At 39.7% G+C, this 23092-nt stretch overlaps 1 pseudogene; it reads right to left on the reverse strand.

Moving 5' to 3' along the window:
* Positions 1-7137: 7137 nt before the first annotated feature.
* Positions 7138-17710, reverse strand: LOC118797806 (annotated as a pseudogene).
* Between the last annotated feature and the right edge of the window lie 5382 nt (positions 17711-23092).

Below are 23092 nucleotides of genomic sequence, written 5' to 3' on the forward strand. Positions count from 1 at the left end.
CTGCAGACAGTCTAAGGTGATGTTTAAGTGTCTCAGTGGAAATTTAAAGGTCCTTCACGATCTGCGCATGAATGAAGTTCCCCTCAGCTCCTGAGTCGATCAAAGCTGAAAACACAGAAGAGGAATTTTGGCAAAACAAAGTTACCGGTAATTTAAATGGCATTGAAACCAACTTTGTTGTGGTAACTCACAACTTTAGCATGTGGAGGGCTGAAGCTGTTGCCTGAGGTCTGCATGGGCAGATCCGGCAGTCTCATAGAACATGACCAGCTACACTGTAGTACAAGCACAGACCCCCATGTAACTAGCGATGCCTTTCTTCTTTGGAGAAGCAGGACACATCCCATTGCATGGGTTTGGGAAACTCATGATCACTGAGTTCTTTGGGTGTCATTTCAATTTCTAGAACTACAAGGTAGACTTGTGGAGTACTTAATGACCCTTGACTGGTCCCGTGAGTGTTGACCAGATTTAAGCTGATCCAGGCATATAGCTAAAGCTACGAGATCCTCCACTGATAGTCCATCATCTCTGCAGGCTATTTCTGCAAGTATATTTGAATGAAAACCATTACGGAAAATAACTAGTAGGGCAGGTTCATTCCATCAGCTGCCAGTCTAAGGCTTTACCAGTGAGCTGTGAGATGACAAAGGAGATACGTGATTTATCAGAAATGGGTGGAGAGATGGCAAAATAAATGGAACGTTGTAGCAAAAAACTCGACATAAATTGGGCGTGCCATCAAACTTACCTAGTTTACTCCGGTTTGTTTTGCTGTGTGGGGTTACTGATTGGATGACAGAAGAAACTGGAGTACTAGGAGTGCTCAGTTGGCTCATCAGGTCTCTCAAACATAATGCAACCTGAGATTGTTGTTTTTGCTGCTCATTCTGTTGCTGAGTTAGCATTCCAAAAAATTCATAGAGTCACAGTTTAAAAAAAAATGGTGGTGTTGGCTGAGGATCTGCCCTTGTTTACTCACAGCATCCTGAAACTCCTGATATTCCGCCATCTGCATTGTGGCAAAGTATTCTGTTACATCATCAGATTAACTAGATGCTTGCGGAAGTAAAATTATGGAGCTTTATTGATAATAGGGTGAAGCAAGGGGGTAGTCAGTAATCCAGGCCAGGTCAGAACCAAGAGAGCAGCAAACAAGTACATTAGGAAACTGAGATCTGAATCCATAAACAAGCAGGGATCAGCAACCAGAGAAACAAACACCAAAACAATCAAAGTTCAAAGGAAAATCTGACAGGGTAAACAAGGGCCAAAGGCATCAAAATCACAGGAGGCAAAAACAAAAAGAGTGCTCAGTACACTATCAACAAGGCAACTGGCAGTACTTCACAAGGAGTGAACAAAATGAGCTGCTATATATACAAACAGAACTAATGAGATCAGGTAAGAGTGATTAGAATTCACGAGAGGAGGATCTGTTATCTGTCCCACACTTTACTAAGTCATGGGCACGGCTTACTTATCTCATTCCCATGCCTTATTAGGTCGTGATCGCACATTATTGTTAGTTATTCAGAATGTCACCAGCAGGGCTCTGTAGGAACTTAAACTTGTTTGAACTTCTCTTTTGGATCCTTTTGGTCTGAACAGACATGCTAAAGCTCAGAGGTGAGAGGTGTCAGCAATGGAGCAACTGCAGGAGGAGTGAATAAAATGACAATAAACCCCAAAAAGGAACAAATTGGAGAGGAAATGCAAAAGACTGATATGGTCCTGATACCGTTTAGCTGATGCTATTGGCTAAGATGACTTACAGTACAAACTACAAAACCATATCAGTAACTGGTGGTACTAAATGGTTAAATCATTCTAAAAGCATTTAAACCTTTCACACGGTCCGTTACTGTGACAGTTATATCATCCACTTTATATGACTGAAAGTTTGACTCAATTGTAATTAAAATGTGTGTCTGCATAAGATGGAAAGAAAGAAAGAAAATAGAAGCAACAAAAGAAAAAAATGAATGAAAGAAAGAAAGGAAGAATCAACAGACGGAGCTAATAAAGAAAATAATAAAGAAAGAATCAGGGAGAAACACAATGAAAGTAAAAAAAACAGAGAAAGAAAAAAAAACAAGAGGAAAGGAGAGAAAAAGAAAGAAAGAAAGAAAGAAATTAAACATGGAAAGAAGGAAAGAAGGAAGGAGCAAAGTAATGTAGGACAGAAGAAAGGAAAAAGAAGGCAAGAAGGAAAGAAAAAAGGAAGGGAAAAAGAAGGAATGAAAGAAGAAAATTGGAAGGAAAGGAAAAAGGAAAGAAGAAAGGAAAGAAGGAGAAAAGAAAGGTGGAAAGAAGGAAATAAGGAAAGAGAAAAGGAATGAAAGAAAGAAAAAAGGAAAGAAGAAAAAAGAAAGATGAAAAATGCAAGAAAAGAAAAAAGGAAAGAAAGAAAGAAGAAAACAAGGAAGGAAAGAAGACAAAATGAAGAAAGAAAGAAAGAAAGAAAGAAAGAAAGAAAGAAAGAAAGAAGAAAAACGATTCAAAGCCCATTAAGCACGAATCATAACTAAATAATGCGCCAATAAAAAACGTCAGCTTGAAATGCTAATTAGTAGCTGTGAAGGGTCCGCCCCCCGGCAGCGCACACCCAGCCTTAAGTATTAACCCTTGCGACTTAATTAGCATTAGATTTAGCATTAGCTTTAACATTAGCCTTAGCATCTAGCATTTGCAGTAATGTTATCTTTATTGATGATTTAGCCATTAGCATTAGCATTAGCCCAACATCAGCATTAAGCATAGGCCTTGTTTCAGGCCTTCTTAATTACACTTATTAATTAAATTGAATTAAATTTCCATTATTCTGTTAAAAAATTCTATATAATAATAAATTCTATATAATATCTGTACCACCAATAAGCCTCCTGGGAACTGGACATGAGAAGAACATTGAATAAAATATGTCCATTCGGGGGAAAAGGGGAAAGAATCCACTGAAAAGGCACAAAATCTATTTTTGGTTCTCTCACACACAACCGGACTGAGGTGATCTCTATGAAAGCAAATTGTGTGGTTAGTAAGCTAACACTGGGCCAGTTTAACAGCACTATGCTGATATGAACTAATCTTAGGCTTAAACTTTTGGTTTGGCCTGGGAGTTTTTCAGATATCTTAGCAATTATTACTAGTGGGTAGTGCTGTCGCCTCACAGCAAAAAGGGCCTGGGTTCGATTCCTTCTACACAGAGTCCTTTCTGTGTAGAGTTTGCATGGTCCCCCTATGTCTGTGTGTTTCCTTCCACAGTGCAAAGATATGCAGTCAGGAGAATTGGAGATATTAAACTGCCCCTAGGTGTGACTGTGTGTGTGAATGTATATGTCTATGCAAATGTCTATTTTTATCAGCTTCTGTCAGCTGTCCATCTAATCCTACCGAGTTAGATACTATGACCAAGTTCTTAGAGGATAGTTTTCGATCTACTCTAGATAGTGTGGCTCCATTAAAAAGTAAAATAGTAAGGCAGAAAAAACTCGCCCTTGGTATAATGACAACACTCGGGCTTTAAAACAGAACGCCAGACAACTTGAGTGAAAATGGCGCCTGACTAAGCTAGAAGTGTTCCAGTCCGCCTGGAAGGAGAGCCTTATAGACTATAGAAGAGCATTTAATATGGCACGCTCAGCCTATCTCTCTTCTCTCATAGAAAACAATAAAAATAATCCTAGATTATTTAGCACAATTTCTAAAATAACTAAGAACCAAACAGTTAGTGAACCCCAGATGCCATTAGTCTATAGCAGCAATGATTTTATGAACTTGTTTAGTGATAAAATAAAAAAAAAAAATAGGCAGAAAATTCAGAACACACAGTTAAACTCTACAAACCTGCTGCCTTATAATGCCAGTCTAGATCTTGAAAATATTATAATCCCTGCAGAGAGGCTGGAATCATTTACCTTACTTCAAGAGAATGAACTAGTTAAAATTATTTCGTCCACAAAATCTTCTACTTGTATGTTAGATCCGATTCCTACAGGTTTACTCAAGGAAATTTTGCCAGAAATAACCACGCCTATTCTCTCAATAATGAACTCATCAGTTTTTAGGCCACATCATAGTACAGAGACAGCACTAGTGAAAATTGTAAACAATCTTTTATTATTCTCTGAGCAAGGAAATGCTCCTCGGTTTTAGTGCGGCATTTGACACAATAGACCACTCTATCTTACTAGATAGACAGATAGAAACCCTTGTTTGGGTAAAAGGAATAGCTCTTTCCTGGTTCAGGTCTTACCTCATTGATCGCTATCAGTTTGTTAATTTAAACTGTGAATCATCTGTTCTTGCAAAAAGAAAGTATGGTGTTCCACAAGGCTCTGTTTTAGGACCTGTATTATTCACATTATATATGCTACCACTGGGCATCATTATCAGTAAACACGGCATCAATTTCCACTGCTATGCCGATTATATTTAGTAAGCGACCCAGATGATAAAATTAAATTTAGCAAGATTGAGGACTGTATAAAAGACCTAAAAGACTGAATGTTGAGTAACTTTCTCCTACTTACCTCAGATAAAACAGAGGTTCTACTTCTTGGAAACAAACTGAAATCTGATTTAACACTTGAACTTAATAGTTTCTCAGTTGTGCCAGATACATCTGTAAAAAACCTTGGTGTCATTATACACCCTGATCTGTCCTTCGACGCACATATAACTAATATTACTAGAACAGCCTTCCTGCATCTCCGCAATATTGCTAAATTGAGAAATGCATTCTCTCTACAGGATGCAGAAAAGATAGTTCATGCATTTATTACTTCAAGGCTAGATTACTGTAATGCCCTGCTGGCTGGATGTCCCAGCAAAAGCCTTAACAAGCTTCAGTTGGTCCAGAACACTGCAGCCAGAGTCCTTACAAGAACCAGAAAGTTTGACCATATCAGCCCAGTTCTATCAACCCTACACTGGTTGCCAGTTAAATTTTGCATCAATTACAAAATTCTTTAATTAACCTATAAAGCTGTAAACGGACTCGCCCCTCAGTACCTGAGTGAACTTCTCTCCCATTATGAACCATCACACCTACTTAGATCACAAGGTGCTGCTCACTATTAGTACCTAGAATTAATAAAGTTACATCAGGGGGGAGAGCTTTCTCATACAAAGCCCCCCAACTTTGGAATAACCTACCAGTCAGTGTTCGGGACTCAGACACGGCCTCAGTCTTTAAGTCTAGGCTAAAAACTTAATTGTTTAGTCGGGCCTTTGGTAATTAGTTTTCCCTGTTAGATAAAAGGTGCAGGTCTGGGGGTTCATGGTCATAGAGTATTATGGTAAACTGGGAGTGTTGGTGCTGTGTTCCCACTGCCTCACGCATTCACTCAGGTTTGTTGACGGTGGAGCAGAGGGGCGCCGACATCTCAGGGAGCCTCATGGCCCTGTTACTTTTCTGGTTTCTCCCTTTTAGTTAGACTGTAATGACAAGACCTTCTGGAGTTAATCTCTGTTAACACTGTAATCTGTGATCAGTCACTCATTACAGAACTGACTCTCTGTGTGTTTCCTTTCTTTGCCGATTTGAACAGCTGTGCGTCTGATGCTGTTGCTTCTTCTGCTTTGATCGGGTGCCACTGCTCGCCAGCCTTCTGGACTGTTTCAGCCTCCTGGACCGTTTCATCCTTCTGGACCGTCTTGACTACCATTGAGCTTCATGCTGTACAAAGCTGTGCAAACCTCACCTGCATGAACTGACCCTCCTGCTGCTGCATAAACTCAAACTGTCTAATTAACCATTGCTCCACCTGTTTTTCCCCATTTTGTACTATAATACTTTATACTAACGCTGTTTGTTATCTGGTGTCGACCAGAGGAGGATGGGTTCCACTTTTGAGTCTCGGTTCCTCTCAAGGTTTCTTCCTCTTGCTCTTAGGGAGTTTTTCTTTGCCACTGTCACCATTGGCGATGCTCATTTTTCTGTAAAGCTGCTTTGTAACAACACTTGTTGTAAAAAGCGCTTTATAAATAAACTTTGACTTGCCTTGACTATTTGTCTGTCTGTCTGCCCTGTGATGGACTGGCGACCTGTCCAGGGTGTTTCCTGCCTTCCGCCAATGACCACTGGGATAGGTGCCCCGGTGACCCAGAAAGATAAGCAGTTTTGTTGGTTGGTTGAATTCATTTAATGTCAAAAGCACATAAAACAAAGTTTTAACAGGCGCTGTAGTGAAGGGACATTAGTCATTTCATGAGCTTAATAGCAAAAGTTTCCACACAAAGGAGTGTTTACAAAAAAACATGCTAACACTTCAAATAGTTTGGTGATGTAGGCTATGGAAATGGAATTAATCATTAATATTTTGTAGAAAAAAACTTTTTTCTGTTCAGCTTTAGTGGAATAATGTTTATTGATGCCTAAAATGTTGCAGAAACCTAATGTGGTCTATAAAAAATGCATTTGCACATGAGTTTAGTGTGATGCGACAGAATTCTCTAAAGTGCCTCTTATAACAAATAAACACAGTGTGGTGGAGAGGTAGAGCTGGACTGAGAGAGTTTTTAAAAGGAAAGCTGCCACTTTTGAGCTCCCACAGAAAGAGATGAGCAGAAAAGTCCACAGCCCTTCTGAAAGAGCTCAAACAGCTCTACATGTGAGTGATTTCTCACATTGTGATTTAAAAATAAAAATGTCAAAATGTTAGGGTAAAACCACAGATGTCAAATGTACATCAGAGATAGAAACATGTCAAGTACCACCATTACCATCATTACACAAAACATTTTATCCCAAAAAGTCAGTCTGATGGAAATCAGCAAGCATTTTTATTTTATTGCTTGCAATTTATGCAAAAGTTGATGGAAACTACTCAGAGCAATAGGAGTGGATCAGATAAAATCAGATATTTGAAGAGTTTAACACTGAAGTTTAAAAGCTCCCACACAGAACACTGTTGCATCAAAAGTTTACGGATTTGCTGCCTGACGTCATCAGACCTGAGATAAGTTTATAATATTTTCAAAATCCTTTCATGGTGGACGGATACATGAAGTGTGTTATAAGGCAAAATAGTCCCCAAAGAAAACTTTTTTTTTTTTTCAGATTCATCACTACATTATATAAAAACTCAAAAGAAACATGTAGGTTCACTGGTGCTTTTAGATAGTGAATAAAATGGTTATATCTGTGTTGTAGTCATGGCGACCCCTGGTTCTTATTAATGCCACTGTAAAGACATCTGAGTCTCTACAATCAACCATTATGCACCAGACCATTCTGAATGACTCTGTTTAAATCTGAACAATTGGATGATTGTTTGTTTTGATATACAGAAAGATTTTATATATTTATAAAATATATAAGAAATTATTAATATAAACAGGAGAATTATTACCACTGACATGTACCAACAGATGGTAATGATAAGACGTAATGGGAGAGATAAATCAGTACTCTTGAGCAGGACATCTGTATGTGGATGGTGGAATCCCCACACCCAGTTTGTCAATACTGTATACATATGACTGACACATTGACAAACAGTGTTAGTTTTACACTGCATAAGCTCTATAGTGCTTAATCACTGCCATAAAAAGGACTTACTAAACTGATGAATTAATGAAATTCCTATAGTCACTGCTTTGTTGAGACTTTTGAAGGGAAAGACAGAATCTTCATTGAATTCACTGATTTTGTGCTCTTATTATAAAAGTATGGATACATTTTCTTTGTGAATCTGCGTTTGAAGGTGTATAAGACTTTGTTCTTATCTTTTGAGAAGAAAATCACCTGACCTTTCTCCCAATTAACTGTCACTCGGATTGTCTTGATGGTTTTTGCCTTTGCAATTTTGTCAATAGAATTAACGCCAGTCCCAGCATAAATTACATTTTCTGTCCTCCATATACAACAAAACCCGTTTTCTGGGACTGCCACACAGTATTCTTTTCTGCTGACGGACTCTTCAGCCACTCCTATAACCCACTCTTCACCATCTCCAACATCCACCTCCCAGCTGTGAGTTCCCGAGGAGAACCCTTCAGAACCCAGAACTCCATTATACCCACTCATCCTCTCTGGGTTGTCTGGAAGTTGAGGGTTTTCAGCAGAGTGAGAGACGCTGCTCAGATCTATTGATATACTGAGGGAGGAGTTTGCAGTGTTTGGATCCAGAATCACTGGAACTGCAGAAGAACAGAACAATTTTATGTTGGACATCATTTATAAGAGATCTTTTTGTATCTTTCTAACCTTATGCAATGTAAATCACACTTACAGCTTAGCTGCTAGTACGTTTAATCTTCAACCCCAAATCAGAAAAGGTTGGGACAGTATGTTAAAAATTAAAACTGAAAACAAATTATTTTGGACCTATATTACAATATAACAGCATATTATTTGATGTTTCGTTGAATTTAATATTCAATATAAACACCTATTTTAATTTTGATTCTTGTAACTTATTTCAAACAAAGTTGGGAGAGTAAAGCAGTTACCACTTTGTAATGTTGTGATTCCTTTTCACAATACTAGGGGGACTGATGACACAGAGTGATGAAGCGTTTAAAGTGTGCAGCACAGGGTCCTCATTGTCGCATTTTGCATTTTAAAATGGGCCACTCATTCTCTATTGAGGACAGGTCAGGACTGTAGGCAGGCCAGTCTCGTGAATCCACCCTCTTCTTCTATAGCTGTGCTTTTGTAATGTGTGCAGAATGTGGTTTTGCATTGTCTTGTTGAAATGCATGGACAAGATGGACAAGATGTCATCTTGAAGGCAGCATATTTTGCTCCAAAATTTCTTTGTGCTTTTTGGCATTAATGGTGCCATCACAGAGGTGCAAGTTACCTTTGCCAAGGGCGCTGAAACACCCTCACACCATGACAGACACTGACTTTTGGATTTCTTGCTGGTAACACTCTGGAAGGTCCTTTTGGTCTTTGGTCCGGAGCACTTGGCATCCATTTCTTCCACCCCCCTAAAATACTGAGTTGATCCTCAGCCCATTGTTGCTCCTGAAGGATTAGGCCTTTCCTGGATGCTGCTTTTGTACCAAATCATGATTACAATCACCTGTTGGCATCACCTGTTTTAAATCACATCATTATTTATTTTACCTCATTACTAGTCCTAAATTGCCTCCATCCCATCCTTTACTGGAATGTGTTGCAGGACTGAATGGCAGGAATGGGTGTACTTTTACAAATTAAAAGAAGTTGATGAGATAAAATATGAAATATCTTGTGTTCGTACTGCCTGCTATGAAATACATGGCAAAGTACATTTTCTCTGCTTTCTTTCTTTATTTGCACTTTATTTAAATCGTAGGTGAATACTTTAAAGTTTTCCACTTTATTTAGTTCATTTCAGAAACCTAATTAAAAGTAATATTATGCTGATGCCTCTGTGTGATTACGTTGCATTCACTGAACAAAGCCGTATTAACCCAGTAGGGTTAAACAGGCCCTGCAGCCCAAGTACCTGGCCACCTTGTGTCCCTGTGAGCCTGACCGTAAATACAGTAATAAATACAGTAATAAGAGGCAACTGGAAAATCATATGATAAATGTCCTTCTGTTTTACACTGCAGTATAGCTTCATCCACAAACAACACAAACAAAGAACATTAGCTATTACCAACTTCGAAGGCTAAAGCATACAGACATGTTTTAAGCCTCTCCTTAGATTCTGCCAATCTAATGTCTAAGGGCAGAGTATTCCAGAGCTTAGGAGCATATACTGATAAAGCACAGTGTCCCTTCCAATTTTTACTTTGGCCTAAGGAATACTTAAAACTCTTGTTTAGAGGACCTCAGTGTGCTAGCATTTGAATATGGCACTAATAGCTCAGAGATAGTTTCCAGATGTTAAAACCAAAATTTTGAAATGTACCCTAAAGGTAACAGGCAGCCAATGAAGAGATACCAATATGGGTACAATACACTGACATGCTAAATGTCATGGGACAGAAACTAGTATCATGGAGCATCCCCTACAGCCAGGCAAAGTGCAGCAACTCAATGTGACATCGATTCCACACGTGGACGGAAGACGTCTGGAGGGATGTTGAGCCATGCTGTCTGGATAGCCCTTCCAAGAACTGTGGCGTTTGTGGGTGCAGGATCTCTGGTGTGAATGGACCTCTCCACCACATCCCAAATGCTTGATTGGGGCAAACGTGGAAGCCACATCATTCGTCGGAACTCTCCAGAATGCTCCTCAAACCAGTTCTAGACAACTTGGGCACAATGGCACAGTGCATTGTCTTGTTGGAATATCCCATCATTGTAGGGGTACATGAAATCCATGAAGGGCTGCCACTGCACTGTCCACTGTAGGTGGTAATGCCTTCTATGATGTATTCCCAATATACACATGCAACACTGTGGATTGAGGAATGTTCAATGCCCTCACAACTTTGGAACTGGAATGTCCTATCCATCTGGCACCCACTACCATGCCTTTTTCGAACTCTGATAATTCACGTCACCTTGCCATGAGCACATTGGCCAGTTTTCAAACTCACTTGTAACACCTCACAACTTATACAGGTGTGGGCATTCCCAGGCCATCCCCTGAGGTAACACCAATCATAATCAATTTACATACTGCTATCCCATGATTTCTGCCATGTCAGTGTATGCTCCTTTCTTTTAGTCCTACTAAGTACCTGAGCTGCTGCATTTTGGGCAAGTTGCGGCCGTGTCGTGGCTCTTTGACTAAGACTTGTAAATAAGGCATTGCAGTAATTAAGACGTGATGGAATAAAAGCATGAATAGTTTTCTCTGTATCTTGAAAAGAAAGCATTTTTCTAATTTTTGCAATATTTTTCAACCAAAAATAACAAGCCTCTACCAGCTTTGTTATATGCATTGAGAAATTTAATTGTGAATCAAACATTACATGCAAGTTTCTAGGATAAGGATTTGTTAAGCTCCTTCTTTAAGTCACTGCCAACATTTTGTGGGTCCAGAACTAGTACTTCTGTTTTTCCCTCATGTAGCTTAAGGAAGTTACAGGCCATCCAATCCCTAATAACTTTAATACATTCAGTAAGACTTACTAATTGACTGTAATCATCCCTCTTTACAGAGAGATAAAGCTGTGTATTGTCAGCATAAAAATGATAAGATATCTTAAAATGGCAAATCACATTTCACAGTGGGAGCATATATAAAGAAAACAAAGGATCAAGCAATGAACCTTGTGGGATCCCACATGAAAGATCAGCACATGATGACAACGTATCTCCAACAGATACCCTACATTTTCTCTTGGATAAATATGAAACAAATAAGTCTAAGGCAGTCACTTATATTCCGACCCACTGTTTCAGCCTATTTATCTAAATATTATGGTCAAATGTCAAAAGCTGCACTGATATCCAATAATACCAAAACAGACACCTCTACAGCTTCAGCATTCATTCAGATGTCATTTAAAATTCTCACAAGGGCTTTCGCTTTGCTATGTTTCTGCCTCAAACCTGATTGAAACTTCTCAAAAAAACAATTTTCTTCTAGTACAACCAACAGCTGTTTTGCAACCACTTTCTCAAGAATTTTTGAGACAAAAGGCAACTTTGAGATCGGTCTGTAATTTACACAATTCAATCAAGACCAGTTTTTTTTGAGAATAGGTTGCACCATCGCCAGCTGAAAACAATCTGGGACACAACCTGAACTAAATGATAAGTTCACAGAATCAAAAACCCTCCTCACAAAAGGTAGTAGGTAGTTGGAAGAATGTCACCTAGAGAAGTATAAATAAATAAATAAATAAATAAATAAGTTTACTAGTTTCTGTAATTAATGAACAGTGCATATAAGCCCACAAAAATTGAGGACATTGATTTAATTTGATTTATGCGTACTGTCATCTGTTGTAATGAGATGAGCAGCTAACATATCTAAAAAAATGATAAAATCAACTAGAAGGAAAAAGATATCCATTGTGACATCATTTGTGGCAGTGAGACTTGAATTTTTGGAACATTCTCCCACTCATTTCCTATGAGGAAAAACAATCATCTCTGAATGAATGATCTTTTGAAAGAAAATTGCATGTCCGATGAGTGCAAAAATTACAAAAACACTATTTGGGTATTGGACCTACCATCATGCAAAGTTTCTAGTTCAAAAGCTGTAGACGAAAATGTGTTTAAAATTTTAAAAAGTTTAAAATGAAGAACAATAACATATATATATATTACAAATTCATTTGCTTGAAATCTACATGAAATTCTCTCAGCCTCAACAGTTGCAAATGTGGTATTGCAAACAAGTTTAATGAAATGCATCATGTGATCATGTCAAACAAGATCACCAAGAAAATAAGAGATGAAGAGGGTTTATGGGATGGTTGAAAAGGAGACTCCCTCCTGTATCTTAATGTTCTCTTATGATGCTGCCGAATTTTACACAGAGATCAGATTCATTTGGGATCCCACGGATGAAAAATATTACATAAGAAGAGACAGAAGTGTAGCCCATGATGGTCTTGTGCTACTAGGACAGGATGAGTAAGGCTTCAAAAAGGCTAAAACCATAATGGCTACTCAAATATTAATTTCCAATGGCTTAACACACACCAGACAAAAAGCTCAAGTACGAAGTGAAGTACCATAGATAAATAAATACTTAAATGACACACATATAGCTATAAAAAAGAATGCCAATGACGATTGCAAAAATATATTAAGAAATATTCTGCAAATATATAAATTACACCTGGCATATGATTATTAACATTTTTGAATTGCTTTGTGTAACTGTGGTTAATGACTGGGAGACCTGGAGAGGTGTGATTGGGAAGAATGGCCTGCCCAATCTGAACTGGTGAATGGTGAATTGTTATTGGACATGGATTGTCCATAACGAACACCAAGTTCGAACACAAGAGTGTTCATAAGTGTACATGGTACCAAAGCTCCTTGGGTCATAGGTCAGTTATTGACTTTGTTGTCATTGGGACCATACGCTCTGGACACTCGGGTGAAGAGAGGTGCTAAGCTGTCAACCGATCACCATCTGGTGGTGAGCTGGATCAGATGGTAGGGGAGACTGATGGTCAGACCCGGTAGGCCCAAGTGAATAGTAAGAGTGTTCTGGAGGAGGTAGGGGACATGGAGTTTGTATGGACCCTGTTCAAAACCTCCATTGTGGAAGGCGTAGCTGTTGCTTAAAGCTTGTTGGTGCCTGTCAGGGCAGTAACCCAAGAACCCCCTTGTGGACACCAGTGGTGAGGTAGGCTGTCAAGCTCAAGTCTTTAGGGACTGGATGGCCCGGAGAACTCCAGACTCAGCAGAAAGGTACAGACAGGCAAAAAAGACGACAGTGGTAATGGTGGCGTAAGCAAAATCCAGGGCATGGGAGGACTTCTGCGAGGCTATGGAAAAAGACTTTTGTTCGGCTTCAAGGAGGTTCTGGACAACTATCCGGCGACTCAGGAGCAGTCAGGGTGGCTTTGCCCAAGCTGTATTCGACAGGGGTGGAGAAACCCTGACTTCAAATGAGGATATTGTCGGTTGGTGGAAGGAGCACTTTGAGGAACTCTTTAATCCAAGAGACATGCCTCCCTCACAGGCATCAGGGCCAGAGGCTCCTGGCATGTCAGGCTCCATTTCCCTGGTGGAGGTCACTCAGGTAGTTGGCAAGTTGGATGAGATTTGCCTGGAAATACTTAAGGCTCTGAATGTTGTGGGGCTGTCGTGGCTGACATGCTTCTGCAATATTGCATGGACCTCTGGAACAGTACCCTTGGACTGGAGTGGTAGTCCCTATTTTTAAGAATGGACAGGGTGTCAAGACGTAGCCGAGGTTAGGAGGGCATTATGTGTGGAGGCCAGAGGATGGCGTCTCTGCTATTTGCAGATGATGTTGTCCTTTTGGCTGGATCACATGGATGCCGCCAGTACTCATTGGAGAGGTTTGCAGCTTAGTGTAAAGCAGCTGGAAAAGGATGGCATGCTCACTCCAGGTAAGGGGAAAGGACTTGCCCCAGGTGGAAGTGTTTAAGTATCTTGAGGTCTTGTTCACGAGTGATGGGAAGAGGGATCATGAGATCAGCTGCAGGCTGGGACAGGCAGAAGCAGTAATGCGGTCACTGTGCCAGACTGTAGTGGTGAAGAAGGAGCTGAGCCATAAGGCAAAACTCTCTGTTTACCGGTTGGTCTACATCCTGACCCTCACCTATGGTCGTGAGCTGTGGGTAATGATCGAAAGAATGAGATCACAAATACAAGCGGCAAAAATGAGGTTTCTTCTCAGGGTGGCGGGCTACACTCTACTTCATAGGGTGAGAGGTTCGGTCATCCGGGGAAGCTCAGAGTACAGCTGCTACTCTTCTGCATTAAGAGGAGCCAGTTGAGGTGGTTCAGGCATCTGATCAGGGTGCCCCCTGGACGGCTCCCGGTGGGGGTTTACCAGGCACGGCCTACTGGGATGAGACCCCAGGGTCGTCCTAGGACCCTCTGGAGGGACTACATCTCCAAGTTTGCCTGGGAGTGGCTTGGGGTCCCCCGGAATGAGCTTGAGGAAGTTGTGGGGGACAGGGTCATCCCAACTGCTACTGCAACCCTATCTGGACTAAGCGGTTTAAGATAACGATGATGATGATGATGTGTAACTGTTAACTGTGAAACACAAAAATTATGTTGAACAGCACATGCACTAGATGCATGAAAGTTTCACGGTATAAAGACATCCTAGGTTGGCTTTGTTGATTTCAGTAGCTAAAAGGTCAGACTATGGCATCAAGAAGCTGCAAGTGAAATTCACACATGCCACCTACTGGACATCAGTGGGTATCTACACCTAACAATAAGTATTACAGATGCAAGTGTTTGTTACTCACAGCAAGGACAGAGGTCCTTCATCCTCCTCAACATTCTGTATCTCAGATTCCCCAGGTGTTTGGCCACATCAATCAGAGCTCCTGAGTCCAGTTCTGGATCCGGTCTTGTGTACTGAGCTCTGAAAACACACACACACACACACACACACACACAATTAGTTTTTCTGCTTTTTTTAACACCCACACAAAATAAGCTAGTATATAGTAATATTTACCTTTCATACACTGTCTGGATGTCCTGTAAATAAGATCATGTAGTGTTTACTATTTAGGTTATTCCATGTTATTCATATTCATAACAGCTGTTATGATTTTTTTTACCCGCAGAACCACTTCATCATCCTTCAGCTTCTCTTCTGACTCTACAATTCTAGCACTGATATCTTTTATCTGACTGTCCAGGTCTTCAATCTTCTTCTTCATTCTGTGGCTCTTCTCCATCTCCTCATTTCTCAGAGCAGTGATCCTGGCCTCCTCCTCTTCTCTGAGGAATTGGTGAAGCTTCCCAAACTCCTCCTTTATCTGCCTCTCTGTGTTCTGGGCCTGAGACTGATAGCAGAACAATTGTGTTTTGCAGCTTAAAGCAGCTGGTTTCATCTGAAGACTGCTATTAAAGACTCACCTTAATATGTGCAGCCTCCTGGTCACTGATGATTTTCACTTTTTGGAATATCTGAAGCTTCTTCTTCAAATCTGTTAGACGAATGTGTATCTTTTCCTAACAAGACACATAGTATTAAACAGCTACAATAACACTGCAGGAAACTATGAAAACAGAAATAAAGAAAGAAAAAGAATCAGTTTGTCAGAAGTAGCACAAATATTACTGCAAGCAAAACTAGTCAAATAATGACCTGTGAATTTTTGTCAGATAACCAGATATTCAGGACGCACAGCATAAAATCAAGTTGTGATGGAAAAAAAGTAAAGCATTTTTTAATTAGTTGTTTTTTGCTTGTGAGAGTATTTTACATCAGCTTTTACCACAGTAAAGGTTTATGACTTGCTGGTTTTATGTAATGGCACTGAAAATCAGTATATAATTAGATGTGTACTTTTTATTCTTCATATTCAGTGTCAAATTTATTTATTTGCACATTTATCTTGTGCGATATGAAAAACCATTGTGATTTTGTCTTTTTAAAATTGGGTGTAGAAAAATATTTAAACTATTACTACAATGGAAGAATACAATGTTAATATTTCATAAAGAAACAAATTAATTCTAATTATGTTCAGGCTTTTTCTTGAGAAAGTCTGTGGCTCTGTTCACCTTGACTAGAATTATCTGAACCACAAGACCACCTTTTTATTTGAGATATACTTTTACAGCCCTTGATTATACATGACATGCATTTTTATAATCTTAGTTTATAGGTAATATCTCAAAATGGGGGCAGACGTTTTACTTCTTTATTGTTATAATTAGACAGTTTAACATGCCATTTTTTTAGATATGTACAGATATTATTTTATGCACAGGGATCTTTAGAATCTGTGGAAATTTTATGTATTTTTAAATATTTTCTTTCTTTTTTTCAACATTTCTGCATAAATAAATCCTCAAGACGGAAACAAAGCAATTTAAAATTGTTCACAGTGGTAGTGATAGGAACCAGACGTCTAAAGCGAGCAATGCCTGCAAAGCTCCATCACAGAAAGTTATTATATGAAATAAATAAATAAATGACCAATAAATAAATGACCAAGTCTAATATTTTTGTCTCATTTGTTTACTTTTGGTTCTCTTTATCTATTATTAGGACTTCTGTGAAAATCTGATGAAGTTTTAGGTCAAACTCATGCAGAAATATAGGTCATTCTGAAAGGTTTACAAACTTTCAAGCACCAATGTATACGTTTTTTATGTGTTTTTATGTATTCTTGTAGTTAAGTAGTACATGTGGGCCACACACCGACGATTTTAACTCACCTTCACACCTGTATAAATGTGATGTGACAATAAATGTGATTTGTTTTAATTTGAAATACGGCGTATTAAGAGGGAAAGTAGGCCCAAAGAAAGCTTCGGATTTTTCACAATTTTACCATCATCAACATTATATATTAAACCTCAGAAGACTCGTGTAGGTTCACTGGTGGTTTTGCATAGTAAATAAAATGTCTATATTTGTGTTGTAGTCATGGCGACCCCTGGTTCCTATCACCACCACTGTAAAGACATCTGAACATTTCACACCAAATCACTCTGTTTACATCTCAAACACTGAATTATAGAGGAATTTTGAAAACCATTGCATGCTGCATGCAGCAGGGGCAGCATTTTAGAATGAAGTATGTCTCGGAGAAAATGTTTTGACTGCGTCATACTCTACTGAGATACAGCTACAGTCAGAAATTCTCCTTCATTCAGAAATATCAAATATGAAATACATACCAAGAAATTAAATTAATCCCATTCTCTCCTACCTTGTGTGGACCAGCAGCTTTGCCGATGGAGCAGAAACTGTGACTCTGGTGATCCTGAGACACACACTGTCCACACACCAGCTTCTGATCATCCACACAGAACAGACTGAGCTTCTCAAAGTGCAGAGAGCACAGCAGACCCTGAGAACCTGAATCACTGCTTCTCTTCTGCTGCTTGTAGGACTCACAGGCTTTCCTCAGAGCCAGATCTGGAGGAGGATGAGTTTTTGATGACCATCTCCTGCAGACAGGACACTCTCTTCCTGAACTCTTTGTCCAGTTCTGCTGTAGAACATGTTCTACAGAAACTGTGACCGCAGGACAGAAACACTGGGTCGGTAAAGATAAAAAAACACACAGGACACAAGAGATCCTGTTCGAGTGGTGAGAGAGAGGACGCCATCGCTGAAATTCAGCTGGAGTAGCACCTGGAGAGCTGTGTGTGAACTCTGTATGAAGGCATGTCAGCTGACTGTTCAAAGGTACAAATCCAAGAACCCAAAATCTTATTTAAATCTGTCTGGATTAAGTATTATGAAGAATAGTAAAAGCTAAATCATACAGTTGTAAAGTGTTATGCACGAAAAAAATCTATAACACAAAATCATGTTTTACTTAAAAAAACTCCCAGTAATAAAAATGTGCTCATATCTGTTGGTTAATGTTCACAGATGCATTGGGATTACAGCCAGTCAATACCACTTCATGGAAGCATTATGGATAAACTAGTCAAAAAGGTTAAAGGTCACTTATTAAAGATAATTTAATATATGATGTGAACAGTCTGAAGTTTACATGGAAAGAAACGTTTCTTTCTTTAACAACGTCTTCTATTAAAACAAAGCATGCACTTTTTTCTTGTTTGTGTGCAGGAAGTTGCTCAGTAGGAGAAAAGTTAATTATTACAACAAATGGACTTTGTATCAGAATTTGCAATGCATTTTCACTGAGCACTGTCAAAATGTGTGTGTAATCCAGTACTCCTCCTACTAGAGCATATTGGTAATACTGTGGCGTCAGCGTAGAAGACGTGGGAGAAGCCACTTTTTCTGCCATGAGAAGTGATCTTTTACTTACTCCAGCAGAAAACCACATGAACGCAGCTGCTTTAGTGGGAAAGACTACCTTTCACCATTCTCTTTACGGTGAACCACACAGCAAAACCCAAAAAGCACATAAACACACTTTGAACACAACATTTAATATCACTTCTACGAGGGAGTTTAGTAATCTAAGAAACACTGGAAGGGTGTCAGATCTTTAGTGGAGCTTACAAAGGAAGTCTGTGCCATCTCTGCCCATGGTAAGTATCTGGCCCAATCTGGTTGTTATGACAAGAAGTTCTGAAAAATTTATTCAACTCTTGATTCATTCTCTTACACTGCTCAATAGATTGGGGGTGATAACCTGATGTGAGACTAACAGAGACTCCAAGACGTTCAAAAAATGCTGTCCAGACTTGGGAGATGAACTAGGCACCCCCATCAGACACAACATCCTCAGGGATGCCAGACAGATGACATGATCAAATAAACATTCTGCAGTTTGAAATGCAGGGGGCTGAGACGAACAAAGGGCTAAATCTAAATCCTCTCGAAAACCTGTCAATGACAGTGAGCATGATGGTTTTATCTTGTGATGGGGGCAAGTCAGTTACAAAATCTATAGCCAAATGTGACTATGGATGAGACTGGACTGGGTGTTTTGGGTGTCTTCATCAGGACCAGGTTGAATAGGACGCCACAAAATGGTGAATATCTGAAATCATATTTTCCCAGCAATATTTACCTTCCAACAGCTGAAGGGTTTGAGTGTGACCTAAATGGCCTAAATATAAAGATGGGTGAGCCCATGTAATGAGTTTATCTCCGTAGGAGGCTGGGACATAGGTTTTACCAGGGGGACATTGGTCTGGAATGAGATTACTGGTAGTTAAATCCTCTATTTTGTCATCAATCTCCCATCTAATGGAAGCAAGTATGACAGATGGAGGTAAAATAATTTCAGGTTCTTGATGGTTAGGCTCTGTATTAGTATATAAACGAGACGAGGCATCAGCTTTGGTATGTCTAGACGCTGGTTGATGTGTGATGTTAAATTGGAAATGGGAAAAGATTAATGACCACCAAGCCTGATGTGGGTTGAGTCTCTTGGCTGAGCACTTCAAATTCTTGTGGTCAGTAAGGACCTGGAAAGGATGAACAGCACTCTCTAACCAGTGGTGCCATTCCTCGAAAGCTAGCTTGATAACCAACAATTCTGTCACCAATACAATAGTTTCTTTCTGCTAGGGTAAGTTTGTGAGAATAGAAGGCTAGTGAGTGTAACTTTGAGGAGTGCCTACATGCTGGGACAGCACTGCACCAATGCCCACCTCAGAAGCATTGACCTCAACTATAAACGGCTGAGAGGGATCAGGATGTTTCAAGACTGGGGCAGATGCGAAAGCCTCCTCCAGGACAGTGAATGCCTGATCAGCCTGGGGTGTCCAAACTTTTTTCTTAGCATTGCCTTTTAGCAGAGCAGTAAGGGGTGCTGCAATGCTGCTGTAATTGTGGAGAAAAGGCCTATAGAAATGAGAAAATCCCAGAAATCTTTGGAGTTCCTTTACTGAAGTGGGTATTGGCTAGTTAGGCTTCAATCTTACGGTCACCCATAACAACCCCAGTACTACTGATATATCTCAAAAAGTAGATGGAGGAGGAATGGAACTCACACTTCTCACCCTTTACATGTAACTGATTCTCAAGTAGCCTGGTCAAAACTAAGCGAACATGTACATGAGTAGTTAAGTCAGGAGAGTAAATCAGAATGTCAATGTAAGCAATTATGAAATGAACCAACATGTCCCTAAGAACATCATTGATGAATGCCTGAAAAACAGACGGCGCATTACATTTACCAAATGGCAGGACAGAGCACTCATAGAGCTCTCTAGTAGTGAGAAATGCTGTTTTCCATTCACCCCCTGCTTGATTCTAACTAGCTTATAGGCACTCTTGAGGTCAAATGTGGTAAACATAGAAGTGCCTTGCAGTTGTTCCAAGACTACTGGGACTAACGGTAGATAATTTGGGTATGGTTTCATAATGGAATTCAAACCACGATAGTCTATACACAGTCTTAACCCACCATCCTTTCTTTTGACAAAAAATCCAGGGGCAGCTGGAGAAGTGGAGGGGCAGATAAAACCTTGTTCAAGAGCCTATTTAACATATTCTTCCATGGCCAACTCCTCTGCCTGAGTAAGCGGGTAAATTTTAGAAATGTTCAGTACAAAGAAGCTAGTCTCCTCACTGTGAAGGGCACTGGTGGACATACAGATGGTTTGGTTACTTGAGTGATAAATCCTTCTCCAACTGGATCTCCATCTACTGCAGACAGTCTAAGGTGATGTTTAAGTGTCTCGGTGGAAATTTGAAGGTCCTTCACGATCTGCGCATGAATGAAGTTCCCCTCAGCTCCTGAGTCAATCAAAGCTGAAAACACAGAAGAGGAATTTTGGCAAAACAAAGTTACCGGTAATTTAAATGGCATTGAAACCAACTTTGTTGTGGTAACTCACAACTTTAGCATGTGGAGGGCTGAATGGGCAGATCTGGCAGTCTCATAGAACATGACCAGCTACACTGTAGTACAAGCACAGACCCCCATGTAACTAGCGATGCCTTTCTTCTTTGGAGAAGCAGGACACATCCCATTGCATGGGTTTGGGAAACACATGATCACTGAGTTCTTCGGGTGTCATTTGAATTTCTAGAACTACGAGGTAGACTTGTGGAGTACTTAATGACACTTGACTGGTCCTGTGGGTGTTGACCAGATTTAAGCTGATCCAGGCATATAGCTAAAGCTACAAGTTCCTCCACTGATAGTCCATCATCTTTGCAGGCTATTTCTGCAAGTATATTTGAATGAAAACCATTACGGAAAATAACTAGTAGGGCAGGTTCATTCCATCAGCTGCCAGCGGCCAACAATCAAGAGCATAATCGAAAACAGAGCATCTACACGTACGGCAGTGGCCCAGTCTAAGGCTTTACCAGTGAGCTGTGAGATGACAAAGGAGATATGCAATTTATCAGAAATGGGTGGAGAGATGACAAAATAAATGGAACGTTGTAGCAAAAAAACTCAACATAAATTGGGCGTGCCATCAAACTTACCTAGTTTACTTACTCCGGTTTGTTTTACACAGAGTTGCTGTGCGGGGTTTCTGATTTAATGACAGAAGAAACTGGAGTACTAGGAGTGCTCAGTTGGCTCATCAGGTCTCTCAAACATAATGCAACCTGAGATTGTTGTCGTTGCTGCTCATTTTGTAGCTGAATTATTGATCCAATATGGGTACATTTAATCTCTCTTTTACATGGCTCAGCCATGCATACAACGCATCTAAAGCCACTACTGAAACACTGAGCAAGTGGCAGCCACCAAAATATTTCCAATATCTTAATTAGTAATTGGTAATTGGTAATAATGGGTAGTCTTCTAGAATGTGCAAACAACAAACAACAAACAACATCAACTAGTCATAAATAGGATTTGCTTTTATTGTTATTTTGAGTTTTGTGTGTTGACAGCTGAATACAAAGACAATGTGACAAATGGCTACCGTGCTGCATTGTGAGAGTTGACTGCTCTGCATTATATAACTCTTGGTCTGAAAGATTGTATTCTAGATTCTAGACTGACGATGTGTCTAGAATGAAGAAAATGTAGATGACTCTAAAATGGCAATTTTGTTAATATCCAGAACTCCTATTTGAAAAATACTGATCAAATCTCAGCATAGATATTTTAAAATATTATTGTTTCTTTATAATAAGCATTTATTATAAAAGCGTATCTGTCCAGGGTGTTTTCCTGCCCTCTGCCCAATGACTATGGCTCTGGCGGGAGTAGGATGAAATCTTGCGGAAGTGGGCAGGAGTGGGACTGAAAAAACAGTCCTATGCAGATCTCTATGACAGGTCTATGAAAGCAGTGAAGACACCTCACTTCTTTGCGTAATATTAGGAAAGAAAGGAAGAAAGAAAGAAAGAAAGAAAGAAAAAGAGAAAAAGAAGGTAAGAGGGGAAGACAGAGCATCATCAGTCAACAAGCTGCATAGTAGTTTTAGATAGCTGCAGTGTAGTTTCAACTAGCTGCAGTGTAATTAAAGCTAGCTGCAGTGTAATTAAAGATAGCTGCAGGTAATTAAAGATAGCTGCAGTGTAATTAAAGCTAGCTGCAGTGTAGTTAAAGCTAGCTGCAGTGTAGTTTTAGCCATTGTACATATAGCACTTATAGTTCTAGCTAACAGCAGTTGACTAGATAGCAAGTTTTTGCTGGGATTTTTCATAAGTATAATTCATAAATGCAGCAACTGTCAGTGATTACTAGTATTAAGTGGTTACTTGATCAAGACAACACACAAACACACTTTGCTCCCTCACTCACACACATAACCAGATATTTGTGGCAATATATCATGTGGTTGCTGTTGGTTTGGCCCAAAAAATCCACCTTGTGTTTGTTGGTTTTCACAAGCTAGTAGGGCTTAGTAATGGACTAGTAGTGCAACTAAATTTGGAAAAACAGTAGTTTGTAACAGCTCCTTCACGTCTGTGTGTCGGCGAGGAAAATCTTTCATTGACCAGTGGAAAAAAAATCTCTCATTGACCAGTGGAAAATGTTGACGCATAAGTGATTGGTCAGAGCTACTGTCAATCAAAATGCATTGGTTGGATTGGCTAAACGCAGATAGTGACATATAGAGGTGGGTGGAGGAGCCGAGGGACATGGTACAATAAAAGCCTTCCTACTGGACTGAAATAACAACTTAAGTAGAAGTACTGTTAGG

This window comes from Colossoma macropomum, unplaced genomic scaffold (assembly GCF_904425465.1).
Source record: "Colossoma macropomum unplaced genomic scaffold, Colossoma_macropomum, whole genome shotgun sequence".
Lineage (NCBI taxonomy): Eukaryota > Metazoa > Chordata > Actinopteri > Characiformes > Serrasalmidae > Colossoma > Colossoma macropomum.